The sequence below is a fragment of the Coturnix japonica genome, chromosome 5, assembly GCF_001577835.2.
Source record: "Coturnix japonica isolate 7356 chromosome 5, Coturnix japonica 2.1, whole genome shotgun sequence".
In the NCBI taxonomy this organism is placed as follows: domain Eukaryota; kingdom Metazoa; phylum Chordata; class Aves; order Galliformes; family Phasianidae; genus Coturnix; species Coturnix japonica.
The window spans coordinates 51,933,110-51,956,820 of NC_029520.1; the positions used below are offsets into that span (position 1 = coordinate 51,933,110).

At 42.2% G+C, this 23,711-nt stretch overlaps 1 long non-coding RNA gene across 5 annotated transcripts; it reads left to right on the top strand.

The window, feature by feature from the left end:
* Window positions 1–14,539: 14,539 nt before the first annotated feature.
* Window positions 14,540–22,700, top strand: LOC107315474. 5 transcript variants are annotated; one of them, XR_004307497.1, is made up of 5 exons: window positions 14,540–14,604; window positions 16,724–16,811; window positions 18,083–19,603; window positions 20,580–20,794; window positions 21,865–22,700. It is a non-coding gene; the product is annotated as an uncharacterized LOC107315474 (long non-coding RNA). The 5 variants fall into 5 exon arrangements; XR_001555929.2 differs by lacking the exon at window positions 21,865–22,700 and adding an exon at window positions 21,127–21,228 and having other exon boundaries at window positions 16,724–16,822; XR_001555925.2 differs by lacking the exon at window positions 21,865–22,700 and adding an exon at window positions 21,127–21,228.
* The last annotated feature ends 1,011 nt before the right edge of the window (window positions 22,701–23,711 follow it).

Here is a 23,711-nt window from a genome sequence, read left to right on the forward strand (position 1 = left end):
GTACATTTATCTTTGTATTTCAAATCCGTGACTTCTTTTGAGCTCATTTATCTTTTGATATTCTCTTTGTTTCTCATGGTGTATCATTCTTTTCATCCAAAGAGTCACAACCAACTTCCTATTGCTCAACCAATTCTGGAGGAACTTCTCCAGGCCTTCTCTGATTCTGCAGTGATCTCACACCGTGAGAATATGGGGTGCTTTCTCAACAGTATCAGTGTTTGGGAGTTTTGATCCATCTGCTTTGATTTCTAGGTCCAGGACATTGCTCAGTCATTGGTTTTCATAATCTCCTGCAAGATTGTTAAAGTTATATGTAAGGTCAGCCACCCCCTTAGTAGGGCTCAGGAGGGCATGGGTAGCATTATCTTGAAAAGCTGATACTTTTCATGTTAGGCACCTAAGAAGTATTATTTACCTACAGGAAACAGGAGTCTTCAAATTGAGAGTTGCCTGTAGAGTGGAGAGGTGGGAGAAAATTGAGCAAATTTGCAAGATTTGCTAGATAAAATAGTCTGATGGTTGGCAACCCTGCACATAGCAGGGGGTTGAAACTGGATGATCATCATGGTCCTTTTCAACCCAGGCCATTTTGTGATTCTATGAAATCTGGATTTTGTAGATGCTACAACATTTCAACTTTGAAATTACAGCATATTAAAAATACAGTCTACATACCTGCAATCTTAATTCCCTCCAAGGATATCTATCCAATGCTATGTTGTATTTCAGTCTGAGTTACCTGGAAGGCACTCGCAAGAAACGTAGTTTTCAATACAGCTTGCTTATATCTTTTTAGTCAATGGACCTCCTGAGCTTGGATGTTCACATAGCCTGCCATTGCCTCTGTCTGTTCTATGCTGAAGCTTCATCTGAAAGAGGCACTGAGGTGATTTCTAAAATCCTGGTTGTCATGGAGATAGAAACAGGTTGACCGCCTCCTGGCTACATAAGGAGAGAGCAGCTTCTTACCTACCAAGAGATATTTCAAAGACTTTATACAACCATATGCCTGACATGGAAATACTCTTTATCATGGAGGGTAGTGAAAGCTTAACTGTCATTTGCTCCTGCAGTACAAAAGCACTCTCTAAAAACTAAAAAATAAAAAAGCTTCCTTTCCCTCATTCAGCACTCTTAACAAGTTAGATTATTGCAGAGGAAAGAGATAACCCCAACATGTTTATCTGCTTGATAATGAAAATTTAGTCAAGCTGCAAAGAATTTCATCAGGAAGCCTGAGTTCCTAAGTGTCACATAGAGAACCAGCAGAGATGTCCATGTAAAAACCCAGACTCCTCCCTCTGTACTAAAGCCCACCTCACATGTTCCAAAAAATCTAATGGAAGGAGCCAATAGAATCATTAAGGCTGAAAATAAATAAATAAATAAATAAAAACCAAAAGCATTTTTTCTTGTTATTTTCCAACCCTGCTTTGCAGTGGGACTGCCTTAGGTGTCACAAGGCAAGGTACTGACAGAGCCCAACAGTTCTCATGGACAGGTACCATCCCATGTGTCACAAGGCTGGATACTGCAGCCTTAGGCTGAAATCAACTTCATGGCACCTCAGGAAAGGGCCCTTCTGAGCATGGAACGTTCGGAGTCTCCTCATTTCTGACAGCAGCTTGCACTGCAGTTAAGCCAGCAGAAGCCAGAGGTCTGTGAGAGCTGATCCCCTGAGCACCTCGTGTTGGTCCCAGCAGACACAGCTCCTTAGCAGTGTGAGTGCAGGCCCCAGAACGCTACCTGCCAGGTTTTGATGTTACCAGCACTGCACTTTCTTTGATCAACTGCAAAAGAAAATGTTCCTGCCTTCTGCAGCAGCCAGGAGGATCCATACTTTAACAACTGAAAGCAACCTATACTTTGCTAACTGAAAGCAACCCATACTTTAATGAGTCAAAGCAACCCGTACTTTAAAATGTGAAAGCAACTCCTGAACAAATGCGCAGTTCTTCCATATGGATGAAAAGATGTGCACTGAATACCAGGCACCTACTGATAAATTACTGTGCTAGTTACAGCATAGTAGCAGCCTCTTGCCAGCTGCTGAACCACTTGAGCCTTAACTGCACTCAGTTATTATCCCCAAACCCTCGTTTCCCAGCCAAGATCCTTCTCTGCTCTCCCTCCTGCCATCATTATTATTAGTGACTCATCTTAGTGAAGACTGATCCTTCCTGGCTGATGTGAGAGCCTCAGCTGCAAGGGCCAAGGGAACTTCAGTGCAAGAACTCGAGGCAGCGTTGAAATATCACAGTGGGGAAGGCAGGCAGAGATAAGTAAGGAGAAATAGAAAAGAGAGATAGAAAAGAGCCAGGGAGAGACAGAGTTTCAGTGCTCCGCAATTGGGAATCCGGATCAACTGGTGTCCAGTTTACACCCCTCGGTGTATGGTCGGTCTGACAGGTGTGTGCTGAGGTTTCAGTGACATTTTTGAGATGCAGATAGCTCTTCTGGCACTGCGAGTGCTAATTGCATGTTGCATTTGGTACGGAGCCTTTTCTTTTGCTTGGCCACCTCAGCTACTGCAACAAACTCTGTTGCAGAGGCCAGGAGAGAAGAGAGGGATTTCTCTGCTAATTGCAGGGGAAAAACCTTTTCCCAGGTGAAACAGAATCTCATGTTTCCAAAAGTTTGGAATCTCTGGTGAAAATAAGAGATGTTTTCATGTTTATAAGATTGAGTTAATGTAACTATCTCTCTCCGCATAAAATTGCAGAATGATATACTGGAGAAATGAAAGGAACAATAAAAGTGGAACAAAAGCAGATGGAGAAATGGTTGAAGTGATTAATTGTGAATCAAGGAGTGGCAATTCATTTGCGCATGCAATCTGCAATTTGCATAATCCTATACTGAGAGCCAAATTGTTCAACTATTATGCATATTCATGCTTGATTCAGGCAAACACTCAACTTCTTTGGGATCTGAGCACCTGCTTATGAGATTTTGCTGAATAGAGCTGGGATAATTTATGTGCCTAAAGTAAAGCATATCAGTTGCTGAAAGAACTGTGATTTGTGGTGGTGTTTGGAGGAAGACAGCATCTGATCTGACCATCCTCGTGGCGAATCAAATGAACATGTCCCAGTTTCTCCTTTAATCATAGGATCATAGAATCACCAAGGTTGGACAAAACCTCTAAGATCACACAGTCCAACCATCCACCTATAAGCAATATTTCACACTAAACAGTGTCCCTCACTACAACATCCAAATGTTTCTTTAACACCTCCAGGGTCAGTGACTCCACCACTCCCTGCGCAGCACATTCAGGCACATGAGTACTCTTTCAGAGAAGTTTTTCCTAATGCCCAACCTGAATCTCCCCTGGAGCAATTTGAGGCTATTCCCTCTCATTCTATTTCTAGTTACATGGGAGAAGAGGCTGACTCCCACCTCACCACAACCTCCCTTCAGGTAGTTGTTTGCCACAGGTAGAGGAGTGAGGAAAGGAGGCTGAAGCAGGATGCCTTCACTTCTTTCTCTAAAGCACAATCAAGTACTGCTGAGTGAGAAGTAGGAATACACTTCCCAAATCAAAACCTCTATCCATCCTGCAATCCCTGTCTTAGCCATGAAGCATCAACCTTCATGCAACAGTGCTTGCTAAATCTCACTATGGTTCACTTTTGACTTTAAATGAGAGAGACGCTGAACTGAAAGCAATATTTAAGATGCACTTCATCCAGGAACTAAAGTATGGTTCCCAATTTCATCACCGTATTTCAGTGCAATTAGGGAAAACATGATGCATAGCAGTCAGTTACTGAGCTGGAAAGTAGAAGGCTATGGGAATGGCAGAATACAATGAGGGCAAATTTGCATCATCTGTGGGTAAAAAATAAATGCTCTAGTTTACCCCTTGTACAACATGATATGTTCAATTAAAGTATGACTGCTAAACCAAAAATACCCTTTGGTTTTTGAAACTTTGGTTCCTGGGGGCTTCTTTTACTGAAGGGAATGAGGTTTTGGAAATCCTAATCCATTGATCTCGATGGACCATACAGCATGGATTGCCCCTCTGCTGCTGACTGCTTTATCTGCACGGGTATTGCTCTTGTTAACTATGTTAGACGTAGCAGTACAGAATGCTACTTTTATAACACACACGAGATGTGTGTAGCAGTGTTTGGACTCCTGAAGGGTTGAGTGCATCTGAAATATTCTGAGCTGGTAATAATGTCATCAGTCCATGTGGAGGTACAAGGTGGGTACAAATGAGGCAGCTGCAAATGGCCATGCCCAGTATTCAACATAGGACACTATGCTACCTCCTCTTAATTCTCCGTTCAAATCTAAGCCAGTAATCTGACCACAAAGTTTGCAGCAGGTTACAAGGGCCTCATCTCTGTCTTGCAGCATCACGAGCTGATGAAACCATGCCATGAGACCTTGGCTGATTTCGAGGAGTCAAATGAGGGATTTAGAGCTTCTGAGTGCCAAGAAAAAAACAACCAGTGAATAAATTGCCCCGTAGTTCATTTTTGTGCCAGTGCATAATTATTCCCTACATATTCTCCATGATACATTGACTAGCCAACACTGTCATATGGTTGTTTTTTTCCCCCCATTTATCTTGAGCATCTTCTCACCAATTCTCTTCTGTATCTTTTCCACAGCCTGCTTGTCAGAAAGGAGTTTCCGTCCGCCCTGACTGTTCCCCATAGGGTATTACTGCTTAAACCTGCTTTCAGCAGATGACTGCTTCTGCAGCCCATCTTCACGTGTTCCTTTGTACGTCCCTCCACCTGCCCTGAAAAAAAGGATCCATAAAGTCATTTTGCTTTTTCCTGGAAAATAATGCAGAGTTGTGTATTACCGGTGCCTCAGCTCTTTAGCATTTCTCTCTCCAGTGCATTTGGGAGTGTCAGAATTCAAAACACAATAAGTCCTAAGATAAATGGGAAGATCCCTCCCCACAACTCTTGGTTTTCCCTCTCCTTCTTAAGGCTTAGGCCTTGAATTAATATATTTGTAGAAAAACCTGAAGAAAAACAGCTGCCTGATGCACAGCCACAGGGTCATTGGCACCCAAGAGTGGGGAGCTCTGTGAAAGGAACACATTGATGGTCATCGCTAGAATATTCTTTGGGAGCTGTGAGCCTGGTTAACATCAACACACCTTGCTATCTGAGTGCATGGAAATGGCAGCACTGATTGTCTGACACTTATGATTAAGTGCTTACTCTGAACTACTTGTGGTTTTGTCTTTTATTTTACATTTGTCTGAAACTTTTGCAAATTAGTTAATGGACATTTTCAACCATCACATCTGTTTATAAGACATTAGTAACACTGGGCTGTGATCTTTTCAGTATTATCTTTACAAACATTTTGATTCTGGTGATATTATTGAAATACTAATCAATAAAACAAGTCATACAATATGCATTATCATGAAGTTAACAATCAATTACTGTTGCTTAAACAACACATGCGTATTATTTATTTTATGGATTAAACAGGGGCAAGGTAATACTTCTGGATAAGCTGCCCCTGACATTTGTGCTTTATCTTGTTTCAAAGCCAGAAAGATCAGCTGTAAATAAAAGAACAGAGCAAGAATTGGCTTTTGTTAGAAAATGTAATCCTCGATTCCTAACAAAGGATGCTGAATGGATATTCTGCCAATATCTGGCATTTTCTGTAATCTTAATAATTCTATGAGGCTGTTGAAAGGATGAAGCCAATTAAAGAATCTGTATGCAAATGGTTTTTGAAAGTAAGTAGGGCTAGCTGTTGATACAGCCAGATGGAGTTGGGGAGCCTGTGTCTAAATGCCACCAGGTTGCTACGAGACCTGGACTTGTCTCTGGTGTTGCCTTGGAAGATTCTTTCATCACATGAGGTTTAGGTTGGATCTTAGGAGGAAGTTTTTCACCCAGAGGGTGGTGACGCACTGGCACAGGTTGCCCAAGGAGGCTGTGGATGCCCCATCCCTGCAGGCATTCAAGGCCAGGCTGGATGTGGCTCTGGGCAGCCTGGGCTGCTGGTTGGTGACCCCGCACATAGCAAAGGACATGGGCAGTGGACAGGATGCAGGCAAATGGGGTTGTCTTGGGGATCATGGAGGTCTTTTCCAACTTGATTGATTCTAGGATTCTTTGACAATCTTGGTTTTATTGTGACTATGGACTGCAGAGGCCCTATTTCAATCCAGGCACTTAGGAGAAGATGTAAATGCTGGGTTTTCTGGTTCAGCTTTCTCTCTCCTCACAACAGGTACCCAAAATTAGGTGCTGTGATGCTCTTTCATCAGATGAGTTCTGCTCTCATGCCACTTCCAGGTGGTCACAGTTCTTTCCTTGCTTTCCAGGCACCTGAGTGGGACCCTGGTGACTGGTTTGCAAATACTCTGAGTGCTCACAGCTGCAGCCGAAGTTGGGGGAAAATGCACTTTCAATAGGAAGCGCTTAATCCAGCTATGCACCCTGAAGTGTCAGACTCATACCTGGGTATCCAAAATGAGTGTATAACTGTAAATGAAATCTCCTTGTGCCTCACTTCCCTGCCAGAAAACAGGAGTTAACAATGATCTGTTATCTCACTTCGGTGGCAAGAAAATAGCTGGACTAAATTTGTGAACTGCTCAGCCACTGTAGCGAGATGCACTGGAGAGAAAGCCTACAGGAAATTAATAATTCTGTCCTCTGAGAAAGGTTTGAAATGTGTGGAGCAAATCGAGCCTGGCTGACACACTGAGAGACAAGGAAAAACAAAGCACAGGACGACGGCTCAGCCTGCGGAGAGCAGTCCGTCCTGAGAGAGAAATGCTGTGTGGTTTTATGAGGATGAACAAATGATGGCTGCCCCAAGGAGCCTTTTTTTTCCCCCAGCCTTAATAGGAAGGGCTCTATTTTGTAGCTTTAAAAAGCATTCTGGAAATGTAGAGATAGTTATGTGCATGTGAGCTGAGTCGTATCTGTATCTATGCTCTGTAGGGAGCACAGAGACAGGGCTTTTGCAGTCGGACTAAATGATCTCAGAGGTGTTTTCCAACCTTTGTGATTCTGTGATTCTACAATTCTATGATTCCGTGTATTGCCCTAAAGCAATTTGTTCTGCTCCAAGATCACTGTTGAGGAGATGCTCTCAGCTGCAGAGTGGGATGGCTCCTCTGGAGGTCCATGGCTCTGCTGCTTGTTGTTGAGAGATGTCAAACTGTCTGGGGAAAACTACTTAGCTTTCTTTAGTCAGAGCGGTGGGAGATAAACTACAAGCTGTCTGCTCTTATAAATCATTTTCAATTTAATATATGTGTCAAGGTTTGGTGAACGTTTAAATTAACTCAGCAATGAACAAGTGTAGAAGTATACTCACACCAGCAAAAGGAAATCTGTGACATTTAGATAGACATAAAACATGATTTGATTGATGATTTCACAGAATCCTAGAATATCCCAAATTGGAAGGGACCCACAAGGACCACAAAGTCCAACACTTGGCCCCTCACACCACCACCCAAACCCAATGTCAGAGCAGTGCCCAGCTCTCCCTGAGCATCAGCACTTAGTGCTGTGCCCACTGCCCTGGGAGCTGTGTCATGCCCACCACCCTCTGGGGCACAGCCTTGCCCTGATACTCAACCTGACCCTCACAAGATTTGTGAGTTTTATAATAATTAACGCCTTTCTGAAGTCGAAGACAATATAAGCCCTTCAAAATGTTTTCTAGCTTTGCAAAATACTGCAGACTTTGAAGGCTGTTTATGAAGATGTGTATTCCTGTGTATTCCTAAGATGCCAACAGCAAAGACAAATGGGCTTTGACAGCTGCCCAGAGGGAGAAACATCCTCAAAAACCACAGTGGTCTCCTTTCAATGGGGATTCTGGCAACAAAAGACCACGTTCCCTCCAGGCTACCTGAGCACTTCCTTCTCCTAAGCAAATGTTATCATACCCTCCAATGCATTGCAACTCTTGTTTTTCAGTACTTTGCACATGGATCCTGTCACAATGAGTAATTGACACCTGCTGCTAAGCCTTCCAGGTTGGTTAGGAATGGTCTGCATCCCTGTAAGGGATTTTTCTTCTGGCTATTGGAAAGCTACAGCATGGGCTGACTTTCTCTTTAGGTGAGGGTAAATTTTGAAACAGAGCCTCACCATCTGTCCTGAAATGACACAGAGGCAGAAGGTGGGGGTGAGGTTTGCTGCTTGTCTGGTACTGCAGCCCAACTGTGCATCACAGAACTAACAATGTCCAGAGGAATAAGGCTGCAGAGTGACTGAGTCCCACTCAAAGTTCCTGCAGTTACACTAAGAAATCCATTCATCTAAGTGGACAATAAATAAAGGGGATTACACCATTTCCTGATACCTTGTTTGATTCGTTATATAAGATTCTAATGGCAGTGGGACAGCCAGTTTTTCAATTCCTGTCATTACTTACGCACAAAAACGATGAAAATTATACAGCAGTGATTTGATTCAGTTATAAATCATGGGGCAATTTATCAATCTTTATTTATTTTTTTTCCTTTTAAAAAGTGTGAATAGTTCGTATCTCCATTTCAAAACAGAAAAGCATATGCACATCTCCAGTACAGAGAGCAAACATCCCTCTGCTATGAAAGCTTCAGGGACAGATCCTCTCATCCCACAGCTTCAGACCTCCCAGCTGCACATTTTTAGACTCCTTATGATCTTTGTGCTTCAAACATTACAGCCAGCTGCAGTACACACTATAAGAAGGTGCAGGTTTGCATTTCTGCAGCCCTGCTGGGCACACAGGAGTGGCTGTTGTCAGTCCCCAGAGGCTACGTGTAGTATGCCCTATAAAGCTGTATTCTCTGCTGCAAGAGTAGTTTTCGCTTTTATAGTATAAGTTCATCATGATCTGCTTTTACACAGGCTTCTCATAAACCATCACCTGGGAGCACAGATAAGGAGCAGCTGTACTTTAAGAGCATGGACATCGCCTTCCCATGATGGACAACCTACAGGCCGTGCTGCCAGGGAGTGAAATTAGAATCATAGAAGCATTATGGTTGGAAAAGGCCTCTAAAATCACCAACCCCAACGTATCAGCATAAACTCATCACTAAGCTTTGTCCCTCAGTGCCACATCTCCATGGCTTCCCTTCAGGGAATCCCTGAAACCACAGAATCTTCCTGGATACAGAGACCATTGCTTTGGGCAACATTTCTGCACAGCTGAAGAGTGTAATGCCAAACAGATGGGCAAAATCTAACAGCAAAAAAGCACTGCTGTTAGGCTAGGAAAAGAGGACTAAAAGGACCTCGGGAGTCAGCGAGCCCACCCCTATGTTATCACAAGTGATATTGCTTGTTTCATAGTTGTTCAACTGCTCAAATATTGTTGCAGGGAAAGACTGTCAATAAATGCATCTCTCTGATTCCCTAAGGCTGTAAGATAATGGCCATACACTGAATTTATTATTGGATGTTTCAAAGGTATCATTCTCTGATACAGTTTAGAGTTTATGTCAGTGTTCATTCATGCGCTGAAAGTTTGGGCCAAAACTCTAGTGGAACTGAGTTTAATGATGGAATTCCCTATATATCCTGTTAAGTGATGCTACAGATCCTATAGAAGCAGTGACTCCATCCTTGGGTGTTGTGATGTCTCTGGACTGACAGAACAATGCATAACAAACGTTTCTCCATCCAGAATTTGAGGCAAGTGCAAGATCAAATGGTTGTGGGTAGTAAGTTGGGGCACTAAAGGTTCAGAAGTACACATAGCCCTCTGCCAGCAGAACTGCATCATGCACCACACAGTGTCTCATGTGGAGTAGAGCTCAAATATTTGTCTTTCGTTCCATTAATGTAATGGAAAAATGCACTAAATTAATAGAAATCTGTTCATTTTAGACTGAATGTAAGTGGTCACGCTAATCCTCATCATCATTTAAAATAATAGCTGCAGATCAAATTAAACCTGGATTTGGTTTTAGGATTTTTTATAAATAAGATGCTCTTTTCCAATGCCAAGTGTCATAACTTGTGTCATACAGCATCTATCATTGGATTCAACTTGCTGTTGAGACAATGATACAGACTGAAATTGACACTTTTAGCATCATTCCTTTCTATGGCATATTCACTGTTTGGATTTGCACAAAAGCAGAGCTGATTCCATTGGAGTCAGGTAAGGAGTTCTGACATTTTTCCTGCATGTTTTTAGAGTATAATTGGATTTAGCCATCAACAAAATAACAAATGTGGTAAAAAGCCTTCATCACGAGGCCACGGGTTATAAAACCTGTGATCGAAGACGTTTGAGCTATGGCTCTTGAGATCCATTAAATGCTCTTCTAATTATCCTCTTTATAATCAGCATGTCATTCTGCACACCAGAGTTTGTGCACACCCTCCAGCTAAGCTTTACCTTCACATGCAAGAAGCTTTCTGACACGGAGGAAATTGAGACAATAACTTTGAAATTAAACTAGCATTTTAATCACCTATTGATCTGTTGTTGTAATGATGCGGAACTACATCTTAGACCACGATCATCTGTAGCTTGCAGTTGAGAAATCCCGAATAATTTTGACTGCTGTTTGTTTGGAAAAGATAATAACAGCGGAAACAAGAAGGTTTTTTTAAAAACACTTTTCTTGTTTAATAATAATAATTAACTCACGATGGACAAGGTTAGGCCACAGGACCAAAGCAATTAATCTGGTGTTTGGGACACTGACCCATTGTTCTTCTTAGTGCTATGCCAGACACATGGTTACCTGGAGGAGAAGGTTTTAAGGCTTTCCAATGCTCATTCTACCCATTCATAATCCAGCAGGTAACATCAAAGCAATTCAGCTGCTCTGCAGAAGGGTGCTACCGCATGTGTGTTGATGATAGGAGGATCATGATGAACTTTTATGCTGAAAAGCAGTCTCTTTTTTATGTGATTGAATTAAAGTGAATCATCAAAACCAGAGATAGGTCCAATGGATCCTGTCATATGTATAGGATATGGTGGGAATATTACATCTTGATCTACCCAGTGGTTTTCTGGCAGCAATTAAACACCACAAGAAGAGCAGTGGGCTGTGAATCGTCGAATCTGGTATCTAGTCTTCATTCTGTCACCCATTTTACATAAAACTCTATTACTGTCTCCATGAAGATCAGTATTACAGAAATTACAGGAGGTGACTTTGGCCCGAGATGCACTGAAGGCCGACCAAAGACAAAACATCACATGTGAAAACAATAGAGTGGAAGAGCTCAGGTCTGGATGGTTGAACTAGAGGATCTTAGTGATCTTCTCCAAGCCTTATGACTCTATGGCTCTAGATCAAGACAAGGACAGTGCTCATCCACTTAAGCATCTTTCACTGTGAGTGGGAAAATCTATTGCTTTCTTCCATGTATGGCAGTGCTCTTTGCCTTACCCATGGCATATCCAGCCTGAACGTTAGCACGGTAAGGCACAAAATTTTAAATACTTCATTTATTGGCACATTATTTCATTTTATGGTAGGAAATGGGCTGGAAAATGTACAGAAAATGAGTATAAAAATGTTTTATATTTTCAGATATCAAGGGATCTCATTGTAAAGCTGACATGGTAGCTTCATTACCTTCCCTCTCTCACAAGGGTTATTTTACTGACTGCTAGGAGTTAGTTAATTGGTTACCGAGTCCTTCTGCAGACTGATTAGTTCTGCCTCTCGTATTGGAAGAATGAGGCACAATCTGTTTGAGGCCTGTGGCTTCTTCCCATTCTGCTGTTGCTGTGCAATTAGGTGCAGTCTATAAATATACCTTATTGTCTTGGGCAGAAAGATAATTTATTCAGTCACAAAAATCTGAGAAAAGAAGACTGTCCTGCTACCATAATCACCATATTTAACAGCAAGTTCTTGTTCTGAAAGTGAAGAGTTTTTCCCAAGTTCTTAAAAGTTGGCAGAGATGACCACTGCATCACCTGCTTCAGCCCCGGAGCCTTCAATGACAGCAGGAAGAGGATGATCTGAAGAACCAGGTGTGGGAAGGACCACAAACTCTGTTCTTCCTTCTGTTTTCATTCCAATCCACTTTTCAAAGGAGAGTCTCTCCACTTTATTTCAATAACTCCTTTTCTTTCTCTTTCCTGCGATGCTCACAGACCAGTGCCAATTACCCTGGGCCTCTTTTGCATTGAAAACTCAACAGCTCTGTGTGGGACAGATCCAGCTCTGGCTTAAGCTGCGTGATTCAAATGATGTGGCAACTTCATTTACACCAGGGCTAAAAGCAGCTGTCAGAGTCTGGAGGTGATGAATAGGGGCACCATGCTGTGGCAATGCAGGTTGTGTTTTGGAGGATGGATAATTCTTTCAATCTAATAGCTCAAGTACAGCAGTTTAACCCTGGAGTGCATTCTCCAATTGTTATATGTTACTTTAGCCACATGATCCAATTGACTTTAATGGTAGTTGAGCAGCTAAAACTTCTGCAAAGCTCAGAAACTGGATCCTCTGATGTCAAAAGAGGATATGCGAGGCTGAAAGCAAATTAGGTATCCATCCAGACCACTTGAAATATGAAAAAATACAGAAAAGATAGGATAATTTTGATCTTTTTTTCCCTGCAGGAAAGTACAGAGTAAAGCAAAAGAATAGACTTTGCTTTCATCAGCAAAGCCATTGTAACTTTTCATAAATAAGAGATGTATTAATGAGTTCATCAAAATCCCAGCCCTCCACTAAATATAAACACCATATATATTTGGGCAGCTCTTAATTAGACATTTAATCAATGACTTCTAATGGAATAGGATTGCAATTGTGCAGCATTAAGAGATAGCTCAGCGTATCAGATTTTTCCTATAAGTGGTACAATAAGATGGTTTGAATCAATCTTTATTTTCTGGATTTAATATTTATTTATAAAAATGGGCCACCTGAAACACCAGTTTGTCCTTTGGATAAGTGACACTGTCCCCAAAAGCTGTAATTGTGTGCCTAATGCGAACCAGAGCCTTTGCAGGAGGTAGGGCACATCTATTGCCCATTGAAGTCAATAGGAGAGGCATTACCTGCCGAGATCATGATGAAAGGCCTGAGAGAGCAAGAAGAGGGGGCAGAGATGACAGGAAAGGGCATAGCAGAGGGGACAAAAATAATGGGGTTGAACACAGCGGGAAAGACAGGCAGGAAGAGTGATCAAAGCCAAGGACAGCTGCTTTGCATGCCAAGTAAAGAAGAGCAGAATGTAGAGCTGAGGCTATAGAAAAGAAAGGAATAGCTCTAAGGCATCAGTGTGAGAGACCTGGATCTCTGTAGGAAAGACTTTATAGCCAACAATGTAATACACTGCAAACAGGTCTTCCACGACACACCTGCATGAACCAAGTAGCTTTCAGGGGCACCATGGACCACATCTATCACACCACCTCTCAAAGCTGTCAACCTGCCTACAGCGAGTCTGTATACATACACCATATAACAAAGCAACTTCAGCAGTGGGCAGTGGGCACGGTGGGCTGCGCTGGGGTTGGGCTTGGGGATCTTAAAGGTCTTTTTCAACCTGAATGATTCTATGTTTCTCTGAATAGAGACCACAGTCAACTACAAGATACAAATTAACTGAATACTGGCTTTCCATTGTGCTGTGTGATGCATGGATGCTGTTATTTATTTATTTTTCCCCCATTTGACATCTTGTCATCATGCATTATGTAATTGTTTACTTTCTACTGCCACACTTTCTTATTAACCATGTATCTGATAATGCATTCCTGTCTGTTGAGATTGCTGGAGTAATGCCTTCTTTCACCTTTCAAAGAGTTCAGAATGAGCTAATTAGCGTCTCAATACAAAGCAATGGGAAATCTTTGTGAGTTCACAAGTCTGATTTTGTTGGATCCTCTCCGAGCTTTGATCACTTGCATTGCCTGACAATGCCTCAGCAGCAGCATGGCTGGCACTGGAGACTGCCTGTGTACTGGATGCTCCTTCTCCAGGCTGGCTGGATGTGGCTCTGGGCGGCCTGGGCTGGGGGTTGGCGACCCTGCACATAGCAGGGGGTTGAAACTGGATGAGCACTGTGGTTCTTTTCAACCCAGGCCATTCTATGATTCCATGATTCTCTTATGGTCACCGTGTGCTGCATGAAGACTACAGCAGTCCTTGTTTCCTGAAGTAAACGATCCAGCCTTGAATCTGAAACCATAGAGCAGCTGTGAAGAATTTAGAAAAGGAATGTAAGAACCTGAATGTTTTGTCTCAGGCAAGGGGAGAGAAGGCAACATACAGTTAGGATGGCAGTGGAGAATCAGGGTGTTTCCCCATACAGTCCATAGAGATGTGTTGGTTCCCTTACTCTAATGGCAGAGTACCTGCCAATCCAGGAGGCCAGCAGCAAAGCCCTGCTCTGTGCAGTACAGTGTGGAAATGAGGTACTGTATGGAAACTGTTGGGTCACAGCCTGAACCACTGATTGAGCACCTGGGGAAAGGACTAGTCAGCCCTGGGAGCACAGGTGAAGGCAATTCAGCTGCGCAACTGGAAGGGGTGGAGCCTGGCTGACCCTCTCTTAGATCTCATTTAAGGGCTGACTGCCACTGAGGAAGGGCCTTCTTCTGGAAATATCTCCTTGATGAAGCCTTTCCCTGTAAACCTAGACTCTCCAGATGTAGGTGAGCTATCTTCTTCTCTTCCTTTATTGCACCTTTCTATTGTGCTAGGCATTCTGTCATCACACTTCTATTGTAATGCCTTCCTCACTGTACTCATCTGTCCAATTGCTACAAGCATGCATTCAAATAATGCTGCTGGGAGTATCAGAACCACTGCATGTTCCCCAGTGCCATCTGCCATTGTATTATCTACTTCTTTTTGCATACAGCTGTACTTCAATGCAGATGTTGCATGCATTTCTGAGATAGTATTTAAGCTGTAGGATGTGTGTGAGAATGTGGGAGGATGTGAGAGAGCAGCACAGGGCAGTGTCAAAGCAGAAGAAAAAGGCAGGTTGGCTACTGAGATAAAGAACTGCTTTAGGATGGCTGAAAGAGCAAAGTAAAGCCCTAAGGAAGGTATAAAATACTTCATATTCTTATTTGAGCCAGTGAAGAATTGTGTTTCCAAGTCCACCTGCCCACATTTCCATTAATAAAATAATTCTAAAAATTCATTTGAGGAACGCCAGCGCAAAGCTGAAACCAAAGAATGGCTCAGCCCTGACCCAGTAATTAATTTCTTTCCTCCCACTTTTCCTTAAATAAGCTCTAGCTGGAAGTCAACACTTCTGGCTGAGCTGTGGTACTGCAAAGGAGAATTGCAGCAGAAAAATGAATATGCTGTTCAGAAGCACCCTTAAAAAGCGTTGTGTTTGATGTGCCCACACAACAGCAGGAGCCATGGAGCAGTTATTTTACGCCAAATGGCTGCGACTTTGTGGCTGCTTCTTTTTCTTGCACTGGATGTCTTCCATGGTCGCTGAAATGAAAAAGACTAAACTGAATGTCAGCAACTTACCATTCATAGGATCAAAGATTCACAGAATCAGTCCATCTGGAGAAGACCTCTAAGATTTCCATGTCTAAAGCCAACCCACCCCCACCATCTCCCTCAGTGCCACATCTTCGCAGTTCTCAGACACCCCCTGGGCGGCCATGTCTGTCCATTGCTGCTCTTTCAGAGAATAAATGTTTCCTAATATCCAACCTGACCCTCACTCTGGGAGATGGGGGAAAAAAAAACAATTTTGAAGTTCTACTCTTTAAGGAGCTTTGAAATTTGACCTTCTTTTTTTTCTTTTCCTTAAGGATTTTTGTTTTTCATCTCTAAGTCAAGTCATGAAAACTGAGTGTGGTTGCATTATTTGCAGTGACTTATGACTGCTGACAAATCCCTTAGGAATCTAGCGTCTGGACAGGGAACTAGGAGATATGGTTTAGGGGTTTTCTGTAGGTATGGTAGAGGGAGGACAGTTGGACTGGATGATCTTATAGGTCCTTTCCAACCTTGTGATTCCATTATTCTAATGTTTGTGCTGCAGCTGTCTGACAGCTGTAGGTTTGGAAGAGCTCAGCTTTAGGAGGAACGTTCACCATACTTGGAAACACAATGCATTGGAGAGAGCATTGGTTGTGTCACCGGGAGTTGGTGTTTGCAAAGCCAGTAGATCTACCATCTACCATTGTGGGTCTTCACCCTCGTGGGAGGTGAGGAGTGCTTCCTGGTAGTTTTGAATAAACAAAACACTCAGTGTCTTCAGTGGCCCAAGTCACTGCACTACAGCAGTTCCTGAGAGGCAAGGGAGGAAACCTGGGCAAGGTTAATGCCTGCTCTCAGCATTGTTGTCATTAGAACTGACATTCTAAGTGTCAGAAAAGTCAGTTCCCGATGAGTTGAGACATACAGTAATTAATTTCAAGTACAATTTTGTATTAAAATGAAAATTCCAGCTAGGAAGGCTGGCAGCAGGATATTTTAATTACAATTAAGTAATCTACCAAACTGTAGCAGAAGAGTTACTTTCCTCCAACGATTATCCATCTCTATGCACTTCACAAATGCCGTGAGCTTTTAAACTCGATCAGTGTCATTTATACTCCTGCCCCTTAATCATTAAGACTTTTTATGCGGTTCCATGTGGACAAGGTGAAATAAATCTTCGTGATTATAAATGTATTTACTTTTGAATTGTTCTTTAAACTACACGTCCCCAAGTCATCATGCCTACCTGCAAATATACTTTGAATACTGCTTTAAGACTTGCAGTGGTTGCGCTACTGACGCCTTCCTTTGCAGGTCAAGCTTTTATCTCACCTCATCCTGCCACTGAAAGGATCATTTACCCGAGTGGAGGGTTCTGCTATTCATCAGCAAGCACTGGGAGGTTTGCTTAATGTTGGTTATTTCAATTGCTAAAAGCATTGCTACAAGTAGCTTTTATTAAGTGTTATTTGACTTTGTGTGATACCTCAAGTGTTCTGCTTTTATGTGTGAGGTCTTAAGAAAAAGCCGATTAATGTCTTATATTTACATTTGAAACGTTTCAAAGTTCTGAAAATATAAGATGACGACCCTTTATTGGACTCAGAAAGGAAAGGAATTGGCTACCTTTAGGATAAAGTCCTCTCTCATTTTCAGATCAGCATCTGTGCACTGAGTTTTCATTTAAAGCTGAAACTTCCAACAAAAATCTTATTTAACAGGCAGAAATAATGATGCAAAATGTCCATTTTCATCCAAATCAGTGGCAATAAAAGCGCGGGAGTCAAATGAGAAAGATAAAAAGGGGGCTGTTTCATATCACAATATTCAGGTCTGTTCCTTTTAGTGCTTTCCAAAAGGTTCTCTGTCCCGAGGGGAAAAGCTGTTATGGATTCATTAATCTGTAATATTTATTCTTTTAGCTTTTGGCATGTGTTATTATGCAAGAAGTTTCAGACTTTGAAGGCCATAAAATGCATTCTATTCTTGTTGGAAATAGGATGTGTTTTGCAGTAGAATTGCTTGGTGAAATAGGGATGAGCAGAGGCTTCTATAACAGTGTCTTTGCAGATGATTTGTACCAACTATGGAAAACAGATGACAAGATTATTTGCAGACAAAATTATTTGTGCCGAAGGGGCACAAATTATTGCCAAATTATTGACTAAATTCCTGTCCTTACTTTAATTTTTACTGTAACTATGCATTTGTTCAGTAGTGTGTAACACTGTGTACATGTATGTGAATGGTAGAAGATAAAATGCAAGCTTTAATTGAGGAAATCACTTTTAATTCATTAGAGTGAAATCCAATCACAGCAACTCAGTGCTTGAATTAATACAAACAACATGTGCAACAGTGTGGAATTCACAGGCAAGAGAGGGGAATGGGATGAGATGAAGTAGAGTAGGATAGAATGAAATGGAATAGAAGAGGGTAGGGTGGAGTAAAGTGGAATAGCTGACATTCTATCATAATTATTAAAAAATGAGGGGGGAAAATGCCATTAAGTGCCTCTTCCTTAACCATTTAGTGACCATCTGCACCAACTACCAGTTTTCCTTAGACCCTCTCTTGCTGTTATTATAATTGTAGAAGCCTGTTTATTGTCTGACACCACACTGACCAGTGTCAACTCAAGTTGGCCTTTTTCTCCTCTTTATCTACCTGCAGATGCAAACTGCACCTCTGTATTCTCCCAATGAAGACAGACGTTGCTTCCGGGGATCACGTTTTCTTTTTCTGCTCTAGATCCAAAAGGAGTTCCCTGTTCAGCCTGGAAGGCTGCTACACCAAAGCCTGAATGATCTCAAATGATGGGAACAGAACTAAGAACTGTTTCAGGCTGCAGAAACACAAGGAGCAGTGATGTCTGAAGTGCTGGGCTGGCTTGAAATAGCAAGGCTGTGAGATGCATTTATTTCAGAAACTGAGGCTTTTCAAATGGTGGCCTGTTGGTAGGGAAAATAATTCTTCTATTAGAATTCATCAGACTTGTTTTTAGTTGCTTCCAATTCTGATGAAGAGCAATGTGAAAACAGGGATATTTTAGACTCACAGATCAGTCCTAAAGCATTTTCAGTGCTTGGAAACCCAGCTGCCCTTCTGTTGCACCCTGTACCTATGCACAGAAATGATGTTTCCTTTCTGAGGTGGAGTTGCCTGTCTCAAATACCTCAACAGTATCTCAAATAGTGCCTGGATGTGCTGCTTTGAAATTAGTTCCTTAATCATTATGCTGCTGTGAAGACCCAGCCTTGGGCACAACTAAAAACCCACTCCTAAATATTTGTCTGCTCCCACGCTCTTAATTACCTGTCAAATTTTAGCCTTACCATATTACCTCTTCAATCTCTAGTCTCCAGAGAGTGGATCTATGGTAAACTGCATCAATTCAGTGAATTTTTAAACATATTTTAAGCACATTCTTCAGTTAATAATCTTTGCAATATAAAGTGGAATACAGGCATACTTCTTTTATATTAGTTAACAGACTAAACTATTCTCTCAGATGTCTGGAGGAGATACAAGTGTCCCCTCCTTGTCTTAAATTATTAGTATGATAGAGATTTGCTTTTCCACAAATCCTTTAATGACTTTCTTTTTAGAAAAAATCATCATGTTCAACATAGACTCTCATAGAATTACGGAATTACTAAGGTTGGAAGAGACATCTGAGATCTCAAAGCCCAACTCCATCCCACCCCACTGTGCCTACTGCCCACATCCCTCAGTACCACATCTCCATGGCTCTGGTGCATCTCCAGGGATGGTGAACCCACCACTCCTGGGCAAAAAGTCTGACATAGGGCATGACAGCACTGAATATGTGCTGCAATGAGGAGTCCAGTCTGTTTGGTTAGCATCACCCTTCTTTTTATAATAAGATCTCATGGATTTAGGAGGGTAAGTCAGTCTATCACTGGTAGATTTTGACAGAGTGAAAACTTAGGATAAAAAGCTGAGGGCAGAGTTCACCCTGCAGATTCTCACCAGCACCAGGCACTGCTGGAACTGTTATTTATGGCCTTTTTCTGTGATAACTGAAAGCCAGGATTTTCACTATGGATGTTTCTGAGAAACTGAAAAGAAGAGGAAAGGGAACAAAATCCTCTGAAATGCTTTATGAAGGGTCAAAGAAGAGTGTCTAAAAGAAAAGCAACCAGTAAAGAGTGCTTTAAGTGCTTCTGAGAGGTAATAAAGGTTTGTTGTAAAACAGCTATCATTTTGAACTGTATCTCCGCTGCTCCGTGGAAAAAATTATTTGGGAGGCTGTGCAGGGGGGTTACAGCCCAAGCAACATAAATTCAGGTCCTGCAGGAGCAGGTGAAAGATGCATAAATATCTTCTGTGTGTTTGAGCAGACAGCTGGCCATACTGGAAGACAGTCATTTCCCAGTGCATGGGAAAGATGAAACCACAAAGAGAATGAGCCCTAAGGACAACTGGGTTTGCAAGGGATATGCTGTCCCTGGCGTAGTCCTGCATGTTGCAGGTGGCATAAATTTCCATTTCCCTTGCTTGGAAATCAGAACAGATCAGGGCTCATTTCCTATTACAGCCACCCAGTCCTGGGAGTGAGGGTGATCCAAGTGGGCTGCAATGATTCAGATATGTGCCTTCCCACCTTACCTGGTGTCAGGCCTGGTAATGCCTGTGGGCACAGGTAGGGTTGCTTGGAGATTCAGGCATAGGAGTTGAGTGATCCTAGAGTCTGGTTTCATCTATGGGCAGGATGAAAATGGAAAATTACTTTGCAAACTTGTTGGCTAACTTGGCATTGAGAGTTTTATTGGGAAAGGAAAGGGAGATCTGCAGTGTAGTTCATCAACTCCTAATGCTTTTCTCATTGCCCAGACAGAAACAGGCAGCAATATGTATTAGCTTCTATGACACTGGCTCATGGGAGACGTTTCCATGCACAGTCAAGATACCATGAATTAATGAATCATGATGGCATTAAAAAGAAAATGAGTCCTAACCCTAAAATATATAAGCAAACAAAAAAATCAACTAGCCATGGTTTATTTAAATGATTCAGATAAAATAGAAGGAATTCAATTGCTACCTGAATTATCATCAGTTAGTATCCTGGTAAGTTGCTGCTTCTATTTCTTAGCCCACCTCAGCCAATATTAAGCTGTATTAAGGATATTTTTCTCTTCTACAGCTTCACAGGAGAGTGCCCCACTGATTAAAATGCAAGGCGAATTTTTGGAGCTGGATCTGAAGAAGCCCACTCTGCAGTGCATGCTTTGACCTCACTTCAATAAGGATTAGCAGAGGTTTTTTGGAATTGTTCTGCCAAGCCATTAAAATCTACAAATCTTCCTAAGTACAGCAAAATTAGCCCCAAAACAGCTTCTGGCAATATTCACAGATGAGGTGAGGTTTTCCTTTTTGTGTTTGTTTGGAGGGGGGGGGGAGTATTTTAATCTCTGTAATTTAAATGCAAGTAAGTGTCAAAGCAATTGTATTTCATACAGTCATAGAACGGCTTGGGTTAGAAGGGACCTCAGGGATCATCAAGCTCCAATCCTCTGCCACATGTATGGCCACCAACCTCCACATTTAATACATGATTCCATATGTATATGTATATTCCATATATATTTATACATAGATGCTTACATGATGAGCAAAGAAGGGGATTTCAGATGTATGCACTAGGCAAAGTATGTTTTGTTCACGCTTCTTTCAAACATTTTGGATGACAGCAATGCCAGCCTTAGCTGGAGCCAACCAATGTTATCCAGCCTGTACACTGCCACGTGGTTTGTGTCCTATAAAGTCCTCTGCAAGAACCTTCCTGAAAGCTGGGAGATCAGAACTACTTTGTAAGAAAAAAAGTTGGCTGCTCCATAAGGCTTAAACAGAGGAATATAATAAAGCAAAGGATAATGTGAAGAAAATGCTGACTTGGCAATAATGTGGCTGTTCGTGCTCCATCTCCACAACGTGGACCCTTCTGCTTTGGCACAGGGAATTACAGCCTGATTTTGAACTCCATGTCAAGTAGTTCTCCTCTCTGTGACAGAGCATTTTTAATGCACTGAGCACATTCAGCAAGCGAGGGCTGGAATGAAAAGCGCATCTGCAAAGATTCAGCTGGATCCTCAATATTTAATACTGAGGTTAACGTTAGCCTCTGATTTTAAGGTTTCTTGATGATGTGGGTACTTAACCTCTACATTTTCATTCTGTGAACAGTGTACAGGAAGGGATGAGGAAAAGCTTCATATTGCTCCCTTATTATTTTGATATTCCATCATCCATTCATACAGCTGTTATTATGCAGGAAAATCCTCGGGGGAGGCATCATGAGTGGTGATTTCCTCTCCCTCTACAAGCTGGTTTCTGAACTCACATTAACAAATGCCCACTGAACTATGATTGTTATACATTATCACTAGAAGTTTGTGAGGGAAAAGGTTTCTAACAGTTCTTTCTATCAGGGCATGCTGCAGCTTCTGGATAGACCGACCATTCCTGGAGCTTGGAGGATGGGCTTGAAAACACATTTCAATATCAGCCTCAACTTTTGCCCGTCAGACTTTCAGACTCCCTCTCACGACTTGCCTTTTCTTCCACCTCCACAGATCCTTCTCTTCTCAATTCCTTGCCCACTTTTGCCTTCACCATCACAGCCCCTTCCCACCTGAATGGTAATTTCCCTCTCATGTCAGCTCACCCCTGGTCTTTTTTTAGAGCTGCAAAAAAAGAAGGAGTAGAACAACACCAATTAGGCCCACAGATTCTTCAAGGATTATCATTCAGCGTGGGGAAAAAAAGCTTCTAATTAAACATTTGTATGCAATTTCCCTCCTATTGTAATATTTCCTCAGAACTTTCCCAGCTTAAAATAAACTATCTGTCTGGTGACTAATAGTGAGAGGGAGAGATTCAGCTTCAGTTTGCCTCGCTTTGTTTTCAGGATTAGCTCTCTAGAAAATATTGCTGTATTCCAACTTTCATTATGAAACGTGGATGTACAGAGAAAGTTCACACCTCACTTTATCTGCTATAATGGAGGAGGGGGTAGCATCTGTTGAATGCTGGATCTGAAGTAGCTTAAGTATGGTAAAATAATTCATGAGCCAATGTGAACAAATAAATATATAACTTGTAATAAATACCATGTAAAGAAAGACGTTGAAATGCTTGGGATAAGAAGAACTGGGGCAAAGAAGCTCAGTGCTAAGTTGTGAGGGATGTTTTTTTGCTCTCAGCTCAAGATAGTCAATGCTCAAGGGAAACACAGCATAAACTTAGACCAGCTCAATCTATTATATGCCACATACAGAAAAGATTAGACATAGATAATAATAGCATTTTCTTTTTGTGGTCTCTTGTGTCTGACGTGACTGTTCTCCAAGTATGACAAGTATTGACAGAACCCCAATATCACAGTGATTACAAAGGCCCTGAGCCTCAGACACCTCCCACTTGTTCACATCACCACGTGTTTGCTGTAGGACTAAGTGTACTTCAGTAGGCAGCTTTACAAAGAAACTGTTAAATTTGCACCTCGTTTCCAACAGCATAAGAGTGGCTGAAAGCCCCAAAGCAATATGATTAATAACTCTAGGAAAAAACTCACCTCATTCTAATTCTGGATATTTCTGCTATACAATCCATTTGCATAGGAAATTCATTCATAGTGCAGTTGGCAGTCCTTCCTCCTTGTCTTATCTCTGCCTTTTCAGCCGGAGCTCTGTGCTGTTAACCTGCCTCTTTTTCTGCAGTGCCCAACTCTGACCCTCTAGGTAAGAACAGGGCTGATATGGAGATATCTCAGCTGTTGTGTTCCAATCATTCAGATTGGAAAAGACCTCCGAGATCCCCAAACTCAACCCCAACCACCCCACTGTGCCCACTGCCCACGTCCCTCAGTGCCACATCTCCATGGCTCTGGAGCATCTCCAGGGATGGTGACCCCAGCACTCCATGGGCAGCTGTGCCACTGCAGCACTGCTCTTCTGGAGAATTAATGTTTCCTAATACCTCACCTGAACCTCCCCTCTTTAAACCCACGTGTGGTGCTAAGCAGCAATCCTCAGGCTCTGAGACCACCAAGATGAGGGATGCTGGCTGCTTTCCCTTTCTTCTGCACCAGACCCATCAGCAGGGGAGAACTGGTGAGCACTGCCTGGTGCTGGAGCCACCTCACCTGGTGGTGATGCTGGATGCAGAGCCCATGTCACACAGGATCCACCTGGGGTGCTGCAATTCATAGAAATATTATGCAAATGGCCAAGTTTCTATCTGGATTCTTCCTCATCAAGAATCACAAACCTCAATC